The sequence below is a fragment of the Aphelocoma coerulescens genome, chromosome 11 (genome assembly GCF_041296385.1).
Source record: "Aphelocoma coerulescens isolate FSJ_1873_10779 chromosome 11, UR_Acoe_1.0, whole genome shotgun sequence".
NCBI lineage: Eukaryota > Metazoa > Chordata > Aves > Passeriformes > Corvidae > Aphelocoma > Aphelocoma coerulescens.
In genome coordinates this window covers 9392509-9413013 of record NC_091025.1, presented here as the reverse complement: position 1 = coordinate 9413013, position 20505 = coordinate 9392509, and the positions used below count along the sequence as shown (strand labels likewise).

Genomic DNA, 20505 nt, shown 5'->3' with positions numbered 1-20505 from the left:
ATTCTTCATATAGTTTGTAAAGGTGGGTCCTAGTAAAACTTTTTTTTTTTTTTTTTTTTTTTTTGAGAAAGGATGTATCTTGGAAGTTTTGCAAAATAGCAATATAAAGCCCTGCATTTTCTACTCTACCTCAATAAAGAACTGTCTCCTGGGCATTAACTGCAGTCCAAGATAGGCAGCTTTTCCCCGCTCCTCTCTCCTGTTTCACTGGTGAGACTTCAATGGGAAATCACCACCTAGTCTAGCTGCTGTGAAAACACTCCTGCTCAACAGCAGCAGCAATAATATTTGTAACATCAGGGACTGAGACAATTTTCAGAGATACTGTCAAACTCAAATTGATTTTAAAACAGAAAAGAAGATCAAAAGGCCTCTAAACTCTTTTGAAAGCTATTTTTCCTATTACCACCACTGATGAGTTACTAGTGATTTTTAAAGGCCAAAGTGGGACTAGTAGTATTTTTTCTTTTGTTTAATTAAGTCTTCAGTTTATACTTCAATATTCGTATTGTGTTGAAATAGAGCTTTTACTGAATGAAAATTGGTGCTGCTAATTGGCTAGTGGTGTCTATCCTGGGAAAATGCAGAGCTGGGCATTTAACTGTGAACATCTGATGGCTTAAATTATTAAATCATATTTTCTCATTTTCTTTTAACATTCCAATTTTATAATTGATTAATTATAGCAGTTATTGTGTTCCTCATGGCAAACACTGATTCCCCATGCTAACACCACCAGCAAGACTAATTCCTTTTATTTCAGTGAAAATAAACTACAGTTCAAGGATGCAGTCCAATGTGAAGTATCTTAGAATTCATGTGTTACAAGTATTTACCTGACAGAGGCCATGCAGGAAACTTTGCACAGGTGCATCTCACTGAATATCACAAGACAGTTGTTAAACACCTCTCAGCTCTTGTCTCTGCAGCTCATGCAGCTGCTTGGGAAATCATCCTGAAAATACATTGCTACAGAAAGGGCAAATTCCCAAACAACCAGAGATGAAAACTTTAATCTGTAACATGAATATATTTATATATTTAAAATCTTTTCAGCATTGTATTTTCTAGCATTGCTGAATTTATGCCACGTCTATATTTTTCTCTGTCAATGCACTTCTAGAAGCCCTTGGTAGAATAAAACCCCGTTTCTATTCCTTTTGGTTAGTTATAACCTTTGGATATAGTGGTAATGAAACAGTGTAACAGACTTGTTACTGAGTATGGGATGATCCTTATCCCTGAAGTCTGTAATAAGAAGCATAAAAATGCATTGACTGCAAGTGTGAGAACTGTTCCTCTTTTCCCAAACTGTTCCTCCCCTCCCAAACTCACACATATATATGGGGGTGTTTGGAGACAGGCAGCGTATGCATAAGTGTAAACACAGATTAAGTGTAAATACAGATTTTAACTGTAGCTATGTTCACAGAAGAAAGTACCCAGCTGTTGCAATTTAGCTGCCCTCATGAGGATGTCACTTTGTAGCCCTAATATGTGAGTACCTCATACATAATGGGATTTTAATTAGCAGATCTCTATAGATGATCATACACATGATAAATTCTTGGCCAGGTTGGCACATATGCTCACAGGCTCCAGTGAATCAGCACAGAGAACGTCAATATGTATGTACTTGTCTTTAGGATTTAAGGTGAAAGAAAAGGGTTATAATTTACTTAGAGCAATGTGTCAGATTAAAGAACTCCTCCTCAAATAAATGCCAAAGACCCTTAAAAACTAACTTGAAATCTACACATGGTATCAAAGGCTGGTGAACTCAAAAGCTTCTATGCTTTTTACAATTATATTAGCTCATCTCATAAAATGTAGCCTCTCTTCCTAGAAAGCCCATCTGGTTTCTACTTTTAGACTATCTTGACTCATATAACCCTACTATTACTAATTTATCAGAACTATTCTAGCTAAATGAACTTAAAATATATTCTAAATTTTTTAAAAAAACCTTAAATAAATGCTGGCCTTCCTGCAATCACACATTTCAAAGTATCAGATTATGCATCTGCTTCCTCATTCACCTTTTATCCACAACTCTCCCATTTTGTGCCCTGAATTATACCAATGTTATCGATCTAAAAAATATAAAAGAATGACATCGTATCTCTTAACAGAACAGCAACAGGATCCAGTTCCTGAAAAACATGTGGGACAAGCCCTTGTACACTGAGCATAGGAAAGTTAATTTGTAACCAAGATCTTACTGAAATAAAGAGTTATTGCTCACCTTTAGCTTTAATCCTGGCAGGCATATTTATAGAGGTGTTTGCTAGTAGGCTCCATATGAGAATAATGCCTCATAAATGTAACTGGGTGGAGAAGAAAAGTTTTAAAGATGGACATTCATTGTTATGCAAGCTTAGTACTGTGATTATTTTGTTATTAATCAAGCAATTAAAACTGGAAAATAGATCAGTTTTACCGTTAGATCCCATGAGAACACTGAAGAGAATCATTAAAAGCATTGTGATTGCAATGGATAAATCTGTAGTGGCATTTTCATTCTTTCTATACAGGAAAGGGGAAGGGGAAGGGGAAGGGGAAGGGGAAGGGGAAGGGGAAGGGGAAGGGGAAGGGGAAGGGGAAGGGGAGGGAGAGGGAGAAGAGAGGACCATATCTTTCACATTATTAAAAATTCCTGTGAACTGAATGTCCTGATGACTGAAGTCCTTTTGCTGAAGTCTAATAAAAGGAGTATGAAACTTTGAGACATGAGATCTGGAGTAATATCCTGGCTGCATTTAGATCTACAGAAATACCTCAATTACCTTTCAGGGAACATGGAAGTCAATCTTCTGTTCCAAACTAGTATGATATTGAGAAGTTATTTGTCCTCATGAATATTTTAGTCATCAGTTAAAAGGAGGAAAATGATGATGATATTTGACCATGTCAGATGGGTTGAAATACCCTGAAAAAAGTGAATTAACTTTGAAGTTGGGTCTAATTTCAATTTCTAATTCTAATTTCTAATTTTTTCTATGATTTTGAGAAACAGAGATATTAAATCGAGTAAGTATGGAGCCTTGGTGTTTCTCTGCACAATAGGGCTAGTAGTAAATTCTCTGCATGCCTCAGCATCTCCAAACTGAACTGGCACTGGAAGTAAAAGATCTGTAAGTGATCTGTAAGCAAATGTGAGAAGACATTTAGATTTTATACCCATTCAGTCCTTGGCTCCTAGATTGGATTATAAGATACTGCAGCAATATTTGCTGAAGGAGGAGCTTACTGTAACTCCTGAAACATAAACCTATATGTAAAGAATTTTCTGGCATCCTTTCTTTAACAGCAATGAGTGGGAAAAGGCATGGGAACAAGTGCTTAGCAGTGTTCTTTGATTGCTGTCCAGATGTTTGGAGAGATCTGATTTTTTGGTCTGCCAGGTAGGTCTCCCATGATTACAATGCACTGTAGAAGCCTTGAAATAATTTCCATTGAGATATCCACAAAAGCTCAGCAATCTGCAGAAGAGCTTCAGAACTCTGGTTCTGATGGATTGGTACCCTGCTGTGGATCCAATATTGCTGCTAGCAAGAATTTTCTTGCTAGCAGCAATATTGGATCCACACCCTGCAGATACCAGCACCATCAAACCACACTGGAAGCACTCACTTAGAATCATGTATCAGTTGGAATTCCACTTCTGTTGACTTAAAGGTAAATTAAAACATAACATTGGTGACTATAAAGAGAAATAAAAATGAAATTACTTCCCCTATTACTTTACACAGCTTCTCTTCTTTATGGAGTGACAATCAATCCAGTGGTTTAATCCTACAAAGGTTTTATACATGCTCAGTTCCCACTGGAGTATTGGTGTGAGCTGTTTAGCCAAATTTCTCCAGATTACACTTATCAGGCTTTTGAAAATCTAAGCATTTACTTTTCTACCAAACTTATGGACAAATCTAACATGCATGCATAGTAGTGTCTTTCATAAATATTATTATAGATTTACATCAAAGTTCATAACAAATAAACTGAATTTCCTTTATTTTTCATTGGAAATAATGCTGTCCTTCAAACAATTGACTAAAGAATTTTCTGGATTTAGAATCACTGGAATGATTGCTGACAGGGAGGGACCTCTGCAAGTCCTCTTGTCCAACACTGGATTATTGCCAGCACTATGTTGAACTAGCCAGTATTTTGGCCAGCTGTGTCTTGGAAACCTCCATGGATGACACGTTCCAGTGCTGCACTGCATTGCTGATGAGAAACTTTCTCCTGGTTGCCAATCTGATCTCACTGCTAAATTTTTAAATAATTCACTGCAACTAGTTGAGACAGGATCTTTAAGCCATGTGATACAATTTCTGTTACCTAATGAGATGAATATGCAAGTACTTCCTGACCCTTTCAATTTACCTTATCTGTGATTGAAAATTGACTTTGTGTGAAGCTTTATTGCCCCTACAACCTGCCTAAGAAATTTTCATTGCAATTGGTTACTTTTTTTACTAGTCTCAGATACAGTATAATATGAGAAAAGAAGTTCAATGGAAAATATTCTTTTTGTGGCAGGTTTTTAAGCAAGACTGATGTTCAGTCTTGGATCAAAACACTTCTGTATACTAACCCATTCTCTCTTTGCCCATTGAAAGGATATAGCAGGGTCAGTGTGGCAGCATTTCCAACAGTAAAAAATTTGCTTTTTAATTGTAAAGTTAATCTAGTGATTTATTTGTTATAGTGAATTGTAAAGGAAAAAAAATCCATTGCCACCATCCTTGGTACCATCACTATCACCCTAGTGGAAAGAGTAAAAACATAAATTGATAACACAATCCACTGCAATAGCTAAAAGCCAAAATGCTCTCTGTTATTCACTAGTATTTACATGATATTAAATAGAATCATCTTCTTAATTTATAAACAATAAAACCTAAAATTACACATTTACAGTTCAACAGGGTAAAGTTATATCCTCTTGGGGAAGGATCAAGATTTCAATTCCTCATAATGGAAAATGAGAATGACCTGATGTCTACATGAAGCGTTTAATTTGGGCCATTTTGTACTTTATATTTAACAGACCAGCTCAGAGGCTTCCAGTCATAAGAGTAGCAAGACAGGAAATTCAGTAGTCCTTTACCCTTTTAGAAAACTTTTGCAACACTCCTTCAAAGAATCAGTGGTATTCAGACTGTCATATTCCCACACATAAATGATTCATAATGTACAATTAGGAAGTTCTCAGAAGTTCACTGAACCACAAAATCACTGAAGTTTTGAAGTGAGAAGTGGCCACTGCCAGCTGGAACATTGGATTCCAGTCACCCAAATCCAGTCACCTTTGCATGTAAACATGAAAAACAAATAGACAACATAAGAAATGTAAAGGCCATTATCTACATGTAAAGATCTGCATGCTCCACACTGCTCTCACTGAGAGTTGATAATCAGTGCTGCAATGTAGCAGTGATGAAAGAACTGATCCTCAAATACAAAGGACTGTATACTGGAAGTCCAAGTTATTCAATGAAAAACAACTGTAAAATTTACACAATTAATGATGAATTTATACAGGTTACATCTTCTCAAGCTTTGCTGACAACTGGCTGATACTGGCCTCATGAGATTATCTTGGCAGAAATTACTAATCTCTGTCTGTTTATTCAGATTGTACCACAAACTCTCAGCTGACATAAAAACCTTGATAAAAAAGGAGGGTGTGTTCCTATAATACTCCATTCCCATTTGATTTAACTGCTCTGATATTTAACCTGTTTCTTCATTAGAATTTAATTAAACTTATTCCACATAGAGATATGCTAATACACTTCTTTTTCTCACCACAGTATAAACAGAAGTAAAATATAAATGCAAAACATAAGCAAAGCTTAACCACCTGTTGAAGTACTTAGGCTTTAAAAACATTTCATCGAAGCATTTTGTATAATAAATTGATGAATGCAATTATGTGCATCCAAACTAGACATGAAAGGATTTATCATTCAATGATTTCCTGATCTTTCATCTTGCTTATGGTTATTTTGCTCCACTTCATTTCTACCAGCAATTGTTACATACCTCGGATCTGACAGGGATTTCAAACACACCCTGTGTCCTATTCTATCCAATGCAAGGATGGGATAATTTCCCCAAAGAAGCAGCAGACCTCTGATACAACTGTTTTTTTGTATTTCTGTTTTCACTTTTCCTTTCTTGAAAGTACAAGACTTTAAAAAGTCTTGTCTGACGCATTGCTACCAGCCTCTAGCAGAACTAATGCCAATTTCTAGGAAGATTAGATGAGTTTATTTTCTACTCTACCATTTGCAGCTTGACAAGACAAGTACAGTTTTTGCAAAAAAAAATCTGATTTTTTTCTACAGCATCTCTAGATGCAATTGCTTGCATGGAAGACTAGTTCACATTCAACTGTATTATATAGTTACAATCATGTCATCAAATTCTCACTCAAATAAATTTCCCTGACCTATTCAACAAATGCTCTTCTCACTTTAACCTCTGAGCATGATTAAACAACTACCTTTCTTCCTTTGGCCTGATGTTGGATCTTACACACTGTGGAATATACAGTGGAAATAGGATAGAAGTAGTGTCCTTACAGATACATCTGGCTGATACAGGAGAATGATATGGTTTCCTGAGAAGAAACATTCTCAAAGAAACATACTGCACAGTCAGTAAATATATTCAGACAGAAAGAGGACAGGTAATACCTAGATTATTCCTTTTGGCATACTGTAGAAATTTTAAATTTAAGACTCCATATGATACAATTCAGTGCATTTTATCACTTAACAGCTATAGAATTGCTTTATAAGCACAGATAATAACTAAGCACATGGCAAGCAGGTGCAATTCCCTTCCCAGCAAGTTGGAGTTGTGATAATATACCCTGACAGAGCTGTTTCATAAGTGCCAGTACCACCTCACCTCCTTTCCATAACCCTCTCCTAATGTGGCACACCCTTGTTTGACAGGAAATGTCACTTTGTGTTCAGTCATTCCTTGTTTTCTCCAAGTAATTATTTCAATCATGGTGTGACACAGTTAACATACATTAAGATTTTGCCTTTTCTACACTGAAATACATGGTGGTGAGGAAAAGAAAAAGAGCCCTGGGGCACACAATAGGAAGCTCGCACATTCTGGGAGTGGCTCTGCAGTGACTTGAGTGAACACACCAATAATGCTCTGGATCTGGGTGAAGTAGATGTCTAGGACATAACTTTAACTTTTAACTACTCCTTTCCATACTCTAGTGCTCTGCTTTGTGTGAGCAGGGAATCTGAGGGGTTCATCTGCTCCTCTATTCTCTAAAGCAGAGTCATTACCTCATTTGGTTCAGTTATCCTGGCAAAAACAAGGCAGTGACTCATGGGAATGGGCAAACAAGAGGGGTACTTTTGCCTGATAGTGTCATGAATGCGTGGCTTTAGGGCACATGAAGCTTTCCTAGGGCCAGTTCCCGCTGAACACCTGCAGCCTCACTAAGGGCAGTCAGGCCGGCTGTCACTGTCACACATGAGTCTCGATGGGCAGCATTTTACACCTTTATATAGACATTAGATGTAAGACTGTGAGGCCAGGTCTTCCTGTCTCTCAAAACTCTGGATTACATTCTATCTGTGCAGGAATCCCTGTCAGAGGAGGTATAAAACATCAAGTTTCTGATAAATTTATGTGCAAATTTCTCCTTTTCTCACGCATGTCTTGCAAAAATGACTTTAAAAAACATTTTGTATTTTGCAGGGTTATCAAAAGTGGAAGATTTATCTATCCAAACCTTGTGAATCTGTTTGGTTTGGGGGAACAAGGTGGAGTCCACCACCTTCAATCAAAGATTGGCTGCTTTAATCAAAGAGATGTGAACAGCTTGCATTCTCAACTTTTGATTTCCACAAAGCCTGTTTGTTTTACTTAAGGCTAGCAGCCCCTGTTGCCAAGGAATTGCTAGGGAGCTAAGCCACACCTTTATGAACACATTTAGCACTTCCTGCTCTGTGCAGCCTTAAAAGCAGTCTCCTCTACTCCAGAGAGATAATTGGAGGTTAAAAAACCATCAACAGCTACATCTTAAGATCTTACCTGGCTGGCAAAGCCACCTGTCTTTGTGCCCTTGTTAAAAAGTTCACACAAGGTCTTGGGGAAGTGTTTACCATGAGATATATTTTTCAGAAGAATTCGATGTTTGTGATGGTGATAATATGTTTCTTACCCTTTCATCTGTTTGAATCCAGAGCTTCCATTGGTGCCTGGTTTGTGACTAGAAGAAAATGAATTGGTGGGTTCCTCTGAAATCCCTCTGGGCTGGTACAGATGCTGTAGGCTGACTGGTAGCTCCAGCACACAGGGTAAGGGTTCATTATTTGTAATATATGTAAATAACCCTCTCAGTGCTCTGAGGCAGCATCATGGTATAATTGCTAGATCACTTGCATCCTCCTTTTTCTGCTTCATCTGTAATTTAAATTATTACATAAAAGGATTTGTCAGTCCTGTTGATGCTCAGTATTTACATCAATCTCAGGAAGTTGTGTTTGCTGTTTGTTTGGGGGTTTTACCATAGTTTACTTAAAGAAACAAATTTTAAACACACACACATTCAGTACTTTAAAACAAATCCAAGCACAGAACTCACTGCTGAAACTTAGTCTAAAAATGCCTACAGCACACTGAATACTCATATCAGAAACCTTCTTACTGATGAATCAGTCCCACAGTTTCACAGATTTCCCCCTTTATCCTTCCCTCTGATGCAGAATATAAAACTATCTTTTATTTTATTGTCACTGCATACTGCAAATGGGACTTCAGGTTACCACTAAACATTTCTTAGAATTTTTATGACATGTTACAAATGAGAGCAGCTTCTAAGACTTGGGTGGATAGTAGTGATGATTAATAAGATATGGTTACTGGCACAGCAGTGAGGTAGAGTAGGTGTGAGTAATTGTATTCTGTGGGAACTTAATCAGAACCCTCTGGTTCATGGGCATGAAAGTATTTTGTATTCCTAGCATTTATAAGAAAGGACAGAAAATCAACAGCATTTTAGTGCAAATTTCCTTCAGGATTTCTATACAGAGGAAAATACAGGCAATAATAGAAAACTACAAATTTGGAATCAGTTACTTCATTGCCACTTTTGTTTTTCTGAGAATGAAATCTGCAGTGCACATTAGAATGCTGTAGACTCAAATGCAATGGGAAATGATTCTCACTTACAGACTTCAGACTTGTTGCACAGGCCCAAAAGCACTACAGGGGACAGACAATGCATTTGAGGATGCAGCTTCATTGCTTTGAAGGGACACCATTCTCCACAATAGTCACAATATATTATTGGGGGCAGAGAAGGAGGTTGTGAGCATACACACAATGAAACAAAACTAGTGGATGTAAAATAGCAGCCAGTTTCATTTATTTGCACAGTTTATCTATAGTAGCAACCAAAGCCCCAGTAGGCAAACAGCCTGGGCAACTGGTGTGGAAGAATGGATTCCACAGCTTTGCAAGGATTTCATGTGAAGCAATACCCTCTTACTGGGATTAGTTGCCTTACTCAAGATCAGGCTCAAAGGGATTTACAAAACCACTATACACCCTTATTCAGAGTCATACAGTAACTTCTTCATTGTTGTGTAGACAATATGCTGTGTAAGAGAGACTTGTTTTTTCTCCTATGTAGAAGAGAAAACACCCCTTCCTTAGAAAAATCATAGAGGACTGGTAATATGGGGATTAAGCAGGCAGGATTACACAGTCTCATCTTAAAAAAAGTAGTGTATGACAACTGACAAAAAGTGTTAAGTCCCTTTCAGGAAAAGGGATTATTAATTCAACATTTCTGCAAGTCAGGCCCACAGTTCCTGGTTCTTGGGCAAAAAATATTAATTGTCAAATGCTGCTATTTAATATAAAATGTGTTCTTTTCAGTCTTCATTTGCCTTTCTACAATACAATCAAGGCTAGACGACAAAAAGTATTTGTCACATTTCAACAGGGAACTTGGTTTGGCATTGGGCATAATGCTTTGTACAATGGTTTAGGAATACTGACAGAATGGATGTACACTAGAATGCTCTTAAACTCATAAAACCACAGTCACTACCTTTACATGAAACAAGAAAATGTACGTATCAAGATGTTGTAATGTATCAAGAAAAATTAGTACGGGGATGAAACACTAAGGAGTTTATTTGATCTACTGTCCTTGAGTGAGACAAAAGACAGTAATTTCAAAAGTACTGTTTATACATGAAGGAAAATCAGAGCTCAGGGATCTATTTGTTTAGTTTCTTTAGCCCATCAGAGAATAAAGACATAGACTGTTTGAATTGCTTCAATTACTTCAACATCAAATTTCAAAGAATCAAACCACAAAAGTTCAGTTTCCTAATCTATTTCCTCAATAAAAATACATCTTTCAAACAAGGTAACATTAACATTTGGGTAGCAAGCTCATCAAAACACATGATCCCACATTAGAGACAAATATGGATGTATATCTACATGCACATATACATAACTCCTTTGTTACATATTCATTTCTTTTTCTCACCTTTCTGTTCCCTCACCGTTTTCAAGTTTGGGCCAAAGGCATATACTTCATCTGTTCTTGTTTAGCATTTCTGACTTCTTTTATCTTCTTTTAGTTCATATTTTTCTGTCCTTTCTCCTAAGCATCTGAAAATGCAGAACATTAGCTGAGTATATAGCAATGCAGAATAATCAAATGTCTGTAGAGATCACAGGTTTCCCACAATAGTATTACAAGTATAAATTGAATACATATTTCACACATCATTCACAACATAGTTATTACTGTCTCCCCCTGCTCCCCAGTGAAAGGAAGCAACACTTCAAAGAAAAACTATCTCAGCAGTGTGAAATTCACATCTGCTGTAAGGCCATTATGCACCTAATTTCACATTTGATTTGAGTGTGCCTCTATCACTTTCCTACCAGCAGTACATATGACCTTTTTTAGGAATGACTGCATAGGAGAAACATGCTCCTTTCACGTCAGTGATTCTTTATGATACCTTTCCTCTACCCCTCCCAGCAATGCCTTCATGTTTAAGCAGCTTCACTCTGAAGTTACTACAGCTCTGCAACTGTTGCTCATTGTGTAGCCCTTAATAATTGCTTTCCATTTGGATAATGCTGTTGTCATATACTCTGCATAAGGCTACACCTTAAACACCTAATAAAATGAAGTTCATGTCAGAACAGCAAGGATTACTCCTGAACTGCTTGACTCAATGCAATTTTTTCATATGTTGGTTATGAATAACAAGCATTGCATAGGAGGGGTGTATCAGCTCTTGTCTTTTTCTCATTACTCCTTGCTCTGTGTACACACACACCAACACATGGCCACAGCTGCAGTTCATGTGCCTCAGTTTGATATCCTTGATATAACAAAATGCATGACTGGCAGAAGTCTCTCTGAGGATTCAGAAATTCAGGATATTTGTTCCCATTTGAAAATACCATGAAATTGTATTTTAGCCATAATTCAGAAGACATCTTCTCAATAGGGCCTTTGAAAAGGGATGAGGATATGCTACCACTGATGAAGAACACACAAACCAATTCTGTGTATATCAAGTCAACTCCAATATCAGGCTTTAGTCCAAAGCTGGATCATGACTGAATTTTTCCTAGGGCATGCAAAGATTCTAAATGTGATGTAAACTGCATTCCTGCAAAAGATTTCTTAGCATTTGTCCAGTTTCTCAAGAAGTTTCACTGGGACATGACAGGTATCAGATGTGAGGGCAGCATTCAGCACAGAGCGAACTTGTTGCCTTCAAGTTCAACAATGCTTCCTGTTAACCAGGCTCAATAGAGGTCAGCAAATAAAAGACTCCCCTGGGCCTTGTAAAAATTCATTTACTATTCCCGAGTAGAACATGGGTGAATTCCAATATTTAGATGCATTCTATTCCACCACAGAAAGCTATGCAGTGATTGCAGGTTTTAAGGACATTTGTTATATTTGCCTTCATTTTCATTTTGAACATTCCAAAACTGTGTCCTTTGCCTGCCCACTGCTAAAGGGTAGAATTATATTGGAATGGAACATAACTGTCATTTAATCTCTGAAAGGCCACACACTGGCTTAGGTATGCAGTCAAATATGCTCTAGAAAGCTGCATTTCTGTTCAGCTGTGTAACTATGAACCTCTTTTATGAGCTGCTCTACAAGATGGGAGTGACAGTCTCCCACAGCAGTGCTCTGCAGTTACTGCTTCACCTTCAAACCAAATGGTGGTTATCAACTGAACCAACGTCTCATATTGAATTTTCTCTTCTGTACTCATTCAAAAAATAATCTTAATTTGTATGTTGTTCAAGAAATAGTAGAAGTAACATTTACTTCACTACTTTTACAGTTGGACCACTGATCTAACACCATTCAGACTTGCAAAGTCAATCTTATATGACGAATTTCATGTGAAGAAATTCTAGCTTTTGTTTGTTTTACAGAGTATTATAAAAGAAATCTCTGCTCACAGTTTCACAACATCTTTTGCCTCCTCTTTCTCTTTGCTTCCTTCAACTGAATTCTCATAATTCTCCGTAATGTCATGGGAAGATGACAGTCAAATTTTACCCAATGATTAGACTTTTCCCTTTCCCTCCACATTTGTGTGTTCTCTGGGCCAGTTTGAATTTTTTACCCTGGAGAGGAATATCAAAACAAGTAGATGTATCTAAAACGTACAGCAGACATGTTCAAACAGTAGTAAGTCTCACACTTCTTTTGCACTACAAAGAAAACCACAGGATAATAAACTCATCCAATTTTAAGTATAAAATATGTATGTTTATATACACATAATAATGACATGTGGGAATCTGATACAAGACTTTCATAATATAGAGGTGATAGACAAAAGCCTTGAAGAGCCCTTGGATATTCTTTCTCTTTCCCTTTTTAAACAGGCATTTTTCTTTATAGCCCACCCAGACTAGGTCACCATTGAAAATGTTCTTGGAAAGTGACTGCACAATAAACCCAAGGCAAGAGGACAGACATACTCCTGCACCACTGTACAATTTGTCTCAATAAAGCAGGTGGAACAAAAGAATATTTTAACTTGTTGGGAAAGAAAAAAATCAAGAGTATTTTACTTGAAGTATAGTTCAAAAAAAAAAAAAAAAAAAAAAAGAACATCCAGCAACTAGAAATATCTGTTAACAAAAACACTGTAAAAATCCTGTATGTTAAATGGTAAAAATGGTAAATGTTCATTTATTTGTTCAGTGTAGCTTTCATCATTATTACATTAACTCTCACAGCTGAGTAATAGAGCATCCTCTGCTTGAATATTTTCTACTATGTAGATCATGTCAAGCTACGATCCAGAAGGAAAACACAATCCAGCTCTCATGTGGCCTACGGCTAACAGTTTTCCTATTTTGTGTGACTTCTAACTAGCTAACACAGAAGTATGTTTAAATAGCTGGCCTGGCAAAGACCTATTCAACCTTGGAGTAAGCAAAACATTTCCAGATCCAGCATAGATCAACAGGTTATGTGTGACAACATATTCAACAGTCTCAGCAGCATTGCCAAGAGAATGCTGGACTAGAATTTATGCAACTGCTAAATTCATAGTGAACTGATGCACTGCTCTGCCACTTTTCCCCTTAGTGGGCCTTATAAGATGACTGCAAAACTGGCTGAGGGTGTTTAAGTCTCTTTGTGTTTTGTTTCATTTAATTGTAGAACCAAGGGAAATTTCTAAATCTTTAATATTGAGACGATACCTAACTCTAAAACTTTAATGGTTTGAATAGTTAACAGACAACAGGCTCACATGACCACCTGCAAATTTGAGTTGAATTCTGAACTCTGGTCAGAAAAATCTGAAATTTGACACATGCCTTTTCAGGTAAAGCTTCTGAACACAACTTTTGAAGTTAAATACTACAGCTAAGCTGGTTTAACAGCTTGGCATTGCCAGGAGTGGGAAGCCCTTGTTGTTTCCCCACACTTCTTTTTTCCAGCTTCATGTATCCCATCTCTTTGTAGCTGCTGTAGCTGTGGTCAGACTCTGGCTGAGCCAAAACCACTTGTTAATTCACCAGTAAAACCCCTTCTAATCACCAACCAGGCTGACTTAGTTCTACTACTGCCAGAGCCTACTAAACAGAGGGGCCACAGTCAAGAGGGAGAAAAAAGAGTCTCCTTTTAGCAAATCATAAGACTGGCCAAAGCCATGATGCAGCCTCCCTCTCATTACTCACACAACTTTAAAAGCTGATTTTGTGTTTGTAACGAGGAGTTTAGAACTCATTTTGGCAAGTAAAATTTTTTGGCAGTTTTCAGAAGCCTTGACTCCCTAACTATTCTTTAGCCAAACTAAGTTGCAGTTTCACAATCTTTTTGTTGGTTGGGGCCAGAAATGCCATTTTAACTATAAGCTGCTCTCACAGGTACTGCTGTGAAGAGGAATCGTCATGATATCATGCCCTTACAGGGTCCTTCAAACAAATACTTTATAATTACAATAATGTAATCACAGACTTAAGGAAATTCCTTGACTAATGTGCTCAGGCATACATTCTAGTCAGTTTAGTACAAACCATATTGATCTAAAGACAGAACAGTAATGTACTTCAGATACACATACAGAAGGAGACAAAGCAATAAAGTGACAATAAACAGTAAGCAGCCAAATTCTTCATTAGTTAATGGGTCATGCACTCATAGCTACTTAGTAGTATTTTGAAATACCCACAGCAGCTACTTTAGGCTCTGGGTCTTTCACATTTGGAATTTTACATTTTCAAGTCTTTCGAGAGTGACAGCTAGAGCATAGAACAAGGAAAAAGCTGAGGAAAAAGAATAGTACAGAGCTATCCTTAAACTTTTTATACCATCAGTACCTGAGACAGAAATTGATCTTGAACAAGAATATCAGTGTTTGTTTCCAGAATATCACAAAAACCAGATGGTATGAAGGACAGATCTTTCCAATGTACCAGATGCACAACCACATGTATTTTGAGTGTTCCTTTCAGATAGTTCTGAACACGCATCTATAGCACTATGAACAGGCATACCCTTTGAAACAGTTCCTTTTTTTAAGTGTAACTTTAGTCAGCTACGAAATGGTTCAGGCTTTCAAGAAAAGACTCCCATCTGATGGCTGGAATAGTAATTTTATAAATATCCTGTCCCCATTTGTTAACCAGCTTTTCTCATGAATAAATACCACACAGCATTTTTCCTCCCCATCCCCACCTTTTAAGAACAAAAGCAGCCTCAGGCCATCGAGTCTTCCCCATCACCTCTTAATCTCTGAGAAACAGCTTCTTTCTCAATTGTTGTTGCTTAACTAATGCAACATTTAACACCCTAGTGAATCAGCACTGAGCTACAAGTAACCTTCTGACTACTGATCCTTCAGCTCCACAACACTAAATTTATTGATGAAAGTGTCTGGACTTGGTGAGCTCCATTTTGGAGCCCACGTTTGCATATGATACCTTCTCACCTCTTGTTCCTTTGAATCTGTCTCTAGATTCCAGTACATGCAATTAATTTCTGTGATGTGGTGCATTCTGATTATCAGAACTCATGTCACCTATGTAGTTTTTGTTCTTATCTGGGCAGATCCTAGATGATGTTTGAAGTTTAGGGGTTCGGGGTTTAGTACAATACTTACAGAAATTCCCTGTATTACCTTACCAAAGATCAAAAGCAAGCATTTTGTTGGTTGAGCTATTGAAGAGACAGCAGTTCCAGTTAGCAGGAAGTTTCTCTTTCTCATCTGAACTAAACAAGAAACTCAAGTGGATGATGGAAACAAGAGGACAGGTTTGTTACAAAATCTTTCCTCAACAACATGAATATGTATTTATATATACACACATATTTAAAATGTAAATTATGCAAGTATGTATACACACACACCTTTTTTTCCCCGGCAGTTATTCGTTAGGGTGGACAAGGATGAAATCCCTTGATATTTTTGCTGGAGTTCTAACTTCTTCCTGTGTGCAAATTTTCTTTCTTTCCACCCCTCATTTTCCTCAAGCATAATGGCCTATGTGTAATAGAAATAGCATCAGTCAGCAAGCCTTGTCTTCAAGCATTAACAATTTCAACCAGCAAATAAAATGACCCAGAAATCAGAAAATGTGGGTTTGTTTGTTTGTTTTTGAATTTCTATTCTTGTATTTCCCCACTATCCCATCCAAGAAGAACATATTGTCTTTTAGGTAAGTGCTCTGTGAATGTTTTCCTTCAGTCGTACACATGATCTCATCCATCCTCCTCAAGAGGCGAAGGTGGGGCTGTGTTTATTGAGCAGCCTCTAGCGGTTCCCCAAGGAGCCACCCATGGCTGTAACCGTGTGCTGCAGAGGCAGCAGGTACCTGCTCACACCTTGCACAGAGAGTAGCTCAGAGAAATGCTCTGAAAATGTCATCTTGCCTAGAACATTGAGAAAACTGTTGGGCCTTTCTTTAGCATCTCCAGTTTAACAGAGAAATTCTTCCAGCAATGAAAAATCTTTATTTAGAAATCAGTAATTAGAATAAAACTTCCTATTACTGAATGATTCCTGCTTAGGCCAATAAAACCTTCTTCATTCCTAAAAGAGGTGGTCCTTGGGCAGCAGCAGTGTGAGCCAGCCTCCAGCTCCAGGGTTTTGTTCAGTGAGAGGTTGTGATGGATGGGAGAGGACGTGGATGGCAGGGGATGGGAGGGATGGAGCTACCACTGAGCTGGCAGAGCTCATCCTGCTCATCTTAAATAGCGGTGGAACTGCCCCCGACCGAGCAGAGCCCAGGCTACCTGAGAGACCTGGACGTGGCCCCGGGGAAATAATCATCTGGGGAAGATGGGGACCTCAATTAGTGTCTTACAAAAAACAGTCATACACTTTATACAGCACAGTTAATATTATATAAAAAATTTCCAGCATATGAAAGACTGAATATATATTAATCATGAAAAAATTAATTATAAAATTAATTATAAAAGTAATTACAAATTATTTTAAATTGTTTCCATTATTTATAAAATTAATTATAAAGGCTTTGTAATTGTTGCCACTGTTTATGTTTAAATACATAAACTTGGTGCTCTAATATTCTGTTAGCTTGAAAACTTAATGTAAAGAACTTCAAGCTTACACAGAAATTTTGAGCTCTGAAATTTACGAACACTTATCTAACTATTTTGTGATGATAGACTAGTATTAACGAATTTTTTTCCAACTTTTAGTACCAGCTTTTTCCACTAAATATCAAGAAAGGAAGATTCAGCAGCATGTTTATTAGTTCACACGTACAAATTGGTGACCAACACGGCAAAAAAGAGCTATATTTAAAGTACCTACTTAATAATTCCTCTGACAACCTAAAACTTTAAACTCCAAAAAGCTCCAACCATTTTTTTCAGCCTGGGTAGGAGTCTGAGAAAATACTTTTCAGCTGATTCTCTGCATTTGCATCCTAAAACTACTGTTGAAGCTCTTCCCAGCAGTAATTAATTACTAAGTGCAACGGGCATGTTTTCACTACAGCCTGAGATCCACCAACCCTGCCCCGAGGGGGGAACAGCTGCCCCACCTGTCAGCATGCAAATATGTGTGGTATGCCCAGTCACATTCACAGCAAAGCCTGCGATCCCACTAACAGAAAGACTAAGGTTTCCTATTACTTTGAGGCACATTTTCAGGAGATAAAACAATGGACTAAAGGAATACTCTGAAACTGGGAAACCAAATTTGCAAGATTTTACACTTCTACCAAAGATACTTTAAATCCCTAAAAAAAAAGTCATCTTTTTGAGTTTCTGAAATTCAGTACACCCTGGGCTGTGATTTTTTTTTTTTTTTCCCAAAATGTAAAATGGCTTTTGGGTGACAAAAGCTTCATGATTTTAGATCATTTAATAACGTTCTGGAATAATATCTCATAAATCCAGGATCCTGAAATAATTTCAGAAGTCTTATTTGTGCTAAGTTAAAGAATATTTCTGTAGTCATTGCTTTGTTCTTATTTCTTGGTATCCCAGACTGGTAGACTGGGCTATCCTCACAAGGTGGGAAGTGCTAGGAAAGTTTGTCATCCAAGATCTGAGAAACAAAATGATTAAATATCTGAACTCTCAAGAAATTGTGGAATGCAAATGGGATCATGGAACAAAAAACTCTTCAATAGTCTTCTCTACAGAATGGTGGTGTCAAGGTTTTACATCCTTCTAATCTGGGCAACACAAGCGTTCACCCTCCAGAACTTTGTGGTTTGGAACAAAAAAACCCAAATGTGCTTGTGTCCTTTGTTTATTTGGCAATGTTAAAATTCCCTTTTTTTTTCTTTCTCATTGCCATTTATCCCCAGTCAAACCACAAGCATTGTCCATTCTTCTTCCTTTCTTCCCAATAAAGATGAGGGGGAGCATGGGTAAGATAACACATGCTGTGACTGCAAGCATTAGTGTTGTTAGGATAATACAGGAATCTGCCTCCCAGCCACCAAAGCTCAGTTAGGGCATACATGGAGCCTTCACTAACAAAATGCAATTTATTATACATATTCTTTATCCTACCCTGAAGACCTACGTAAGAAAGTGCTTTTCAGTGGTGTAAAATTACATTCTTAAAGGCTGAATCTGTCTACAGAGGAAATAAAGCATAATGTGTAATAGTCCAGGCTGGATTTAACTTCCACATCCTTTAAGCTTCATCTCTCCGCTGATGCTGAAAATCAAAGGGCCAGTTCAGACAGATGTTTCTCTATCAAAAAAAATTGAAGTGTGAGTGATATCTATGAAAAATTTTTAGTGACACACTGGATTGTAATCAACCTCATAGTTTAAAACTGACTGATTCCAGTTAGAGAAACTTTCTCACTAGCAATGATTTGTTTTTATACTTCCTGCTGTTCAAACTGGTGGATTGTTATTTGTGATGATGATGAAGCACTTACTTAAACTTTTGAATGGAACAGATACAATTTTAGAAGCCAGTGAAAAGAAATAACCTGTAGAACTATACCTGAAAATGTGTATGGTCTATTTGCAAATATACCAAGAAGAAAACAGAAGGTATCTGTATGAAAATCATACAAGTAGTGTTCCAGTTCTGCTTCTTTTTTTACAGTTTTTACCTGATTGATCATCTTGATATCAATTTATCAGTTACATTTATGACTTAACCCTCCTGACATATCTGCTGCTATCTAGTGGCTTCCACAGAAACAATAAAGCACATTTCTACACTCAAAAGCTGTGCAAAACATAAATCTATATTGACTTGCTATTGCATTTTCTGTAGCAAAGTCTGTCTAAGGAGTTCCTCTCCCCATTTTGGGCTTTGATACAATGGTTCACACAACTGTTTGTGGGGCTGCATAATGAAACATGCCTAGTAACTGATCAGTGTTAAAAATCACCCTTTTTCTTAAGATATTAAGGGTTAAGCTAACCCTAAGAAAAAGGGTTATTTAAAAAACTGATAATTTCCCTGATCTGTTGAGCGGATGCACTATCACTACCAAGGACAAGGGTACAAAGTGAGCAAACTTTGTAGACTGTTTTTGTCACTGAGAGAAAAAACTGCATCCATGGTGCCAATCCCTGATTTCTTAAACATTTCTGTGGAGTGGCTGTGCACAGTCAGCTCTTGCTTTGGCAGCAACCAGAACACTACCAAAACTAACCAGAATGGTACAAAACCAATTCATACACTGGTCATACACATTTTAAATTACATCTTTCAGAAATGCTGTTAAAAGCAGTCAGAAGTTCTGTTAACATCTTTCATTTTTTCTTTTTTTTTCATCTTTTCATTTCTTAACATCTTTTCATTTCATCCTTACATTTACAGGCCTCAATGAGATTGGTCCTCCACAATCATTTTCACCTGTCATCCAATACTTCCAGCTAGATGCCAGTTTTTGCTGCCTGTTTATTTGTGCCCAAACCTGTCTTTCCTACTATCCCTTAAATCTAGAAAACCCTGCTCAAATTAATTAGTATTCAACTTAAAATCCAACCTCAAGACATGTTGATACTTCAGTGTTTATAGTAAACTGCCAGTTAAGGTGCAGAGGAAGGTTGTGGGCAGGGAATTTTGATGCCATAAACACTCTTTACTTCCAGCTTCAGGAAGTCTACTAAGTATGCAAATAACTGGACTTGTTCCTCTGTGACATTTCTTATTTCTTCCACTTCCTTATTTCTTCCACTAAATTAGCTGCTGCAGCTACTGCAATATACTGACTGAAATAAACCTCAATGCATTGTTTGAAGATATGGGACAGAAAGCTGACTATTGCTGTATCTCTTCTGTTTGGTACTGTGGTTGTATTAAGCAATTTCCATGTGCCAGAAGCAAAGCTGCCTAATCACTGTGCTCAATTCACCTTTTCAAATTTTTTTAGACCCAAAGTCTAAAAAACTGTATTTAGAAGCAAAGATGTTTTTTCCTTAAAGCTGTTAGTAAGACATAGCAGAATTTACATTTATCTGCCTTA

At 37.3% G+C, this 20505-nt stretch overlaps 1 long non-coding RNA gene across 1 annotated transcript; it reads right to left on the bottom strand.

Moving 5' to 3' along the window:
* Window positions 1–8360: 8360 nt before the first annotated feature.
* LOC138117224 (uncharacterized) lies at window positions 8361–16050 on the bottom strand. Its single transcript, XR_011154578.1, has 3 exons — window positions 15932–16050; window positions 10575–10683; window positions 8361–8454 (listed from the first exon to the last, which is right to left on the bottom strand). It is a non-coding gene; the product is annotated as an uncharacterized lncRNA (long non-coding RNA).
* Window positions 16051–20505: the final 4455 nt, after the last annotated feature.